The sequence below is a fragment of the Dermacentor silvarum genome, chromosome 5, assembly GCF_013339745.2.
Source record: "Dermacentor silvarum isolate Dsil-2018 chromosome 5, BIME_Dsil_1.4, whole genome shotgun sequence".
NCBI lineage: Eukaryota > Metazoa > Arthropoda > Arachnida > Ixodida > Ixodidae > Dermacentor > Dermacentor silvarum.
In genome coordinates this window covers 47,679,650-47,681,206 of record NC_051158.1, presented here as the reverse complement: position 1 = coordinate 47,681,206, position 1,557 = coordinate 47,679,650, and positions in this window count along the sequence as shown.

Below are 1,557 nucleotides of genomic sequence, written 5' to 3'. Positions count from 1 at the left end.
TTCATGCCAGAAATGCGTCAATGGAAACTGTACTCATTGAGTTCGAATCGAGTCGCATGCCATTCTGGACAGCCGCCAGTGTGCTAAGTTTTCATGATGGGTAAATGTGCTTCGTAGGGACATATCATCATCATCATCATCATCATCATCATCATCATCATCATCATCATCATCACAATCAGCCTATATCTATGTCCACTGCAGGACGAAGACCCTCTCCTGCGATTTCCAATTACCTCTGTCTTGTGCTAGCTGACAGCGACATATACGGGAACTCTAATATAAGGTGCTATGTATAAAGGTACATCATATAATATACTCACTCCATCATGTACGGGGTGATGGTTTTAAGTTTTTAAAGATCGCCTGCTGCGGATAACGTAACATTGTAGTCCTTGAGCTGAATTGTATTCAGAGAGGCGGACATTGCTTGCCCGAGAAATCGAAACACATATTCAATTAATTACCGAAAATTCACTAATTAATTCCTTAATTATTTACCTTATGACACATATGGCAATTTTAGAATTGTAACCAGTGCGTTTGTAAAGCGTATACGCTAGGAATGAAATTCCAGATTGACACCACTTCGGAGGCATGCGCCTTCAATCTCGCCGTGGCAAAATGCACTACTGTTACACTTACTTTTTTAACAAAACGCTCTTTTACGCAATCAAGCTCAAAAGTAGCTGGGACGCTCATGTATTCCGTCCCACAATATCGGAAATAATACCTCGAAACTAGTGTAATCCTGGGATTTCATTTCAAGTAGATAAGTCTTGCAACCTCCCCGGCTACAGTTCGTAAATTGCAATATTGGCCGTACCGTAATTAATTAGGAATGTAATTAGTGAGTTACCGTTAATTGTGTTTTGATTTATTGTGCTAGTAATGTCTGCTTCTTAGAATATACAGTTCAAGGACAAAAAGTTATGCCATCTGCCACAATAATTTTTTTTTAATTCCGTAAAACTTAAAAATGATCGGCGTAGAACGGCGTCCACAACTATACCGACTCGCTCAGCACTTTGGAGCTGCTGAAACGTGCTACCAAAACAATGCGTAACCTGCGAGACACCTTCGAAGACTTCGCACGTCATTCGAATGGACGATAAGCACATTTCTCTAGGCAGACTTTCCCAAGTATACAACTTACTCTAACCAACATGGCGGTGTTCCCGAAAGTAGCACTGTTATAGCTGAGACACGCGTTCTGAAAGCTCGTACATGTGCGGGAAAAGGAAAAGCGGCAGCAATGACGTCACCAGCCCGGATGTCCACACCTTAAGAGGAAGCTTTAGTTCGGGGACTCGTATCTAAATACATGGGAAAGGAGAAATATTTTTTCTCGGCAACCACAGCACCGTTCTTGGTGAAGTTTGTTGCATTTAAGAGACAAAGATAAAATCCAGTGACCGTTGGAAGCAGAGTTTTGATTTAGGTAATCAATTTTTTATCATTGTCAGAAGTCGCAAATTTCCAGGAAAGAAACCTATCAAGCTTACAACTCTATAACTCAGCAGTCAAAAATGATGCCAAAATTCTGTAAATCGCAGC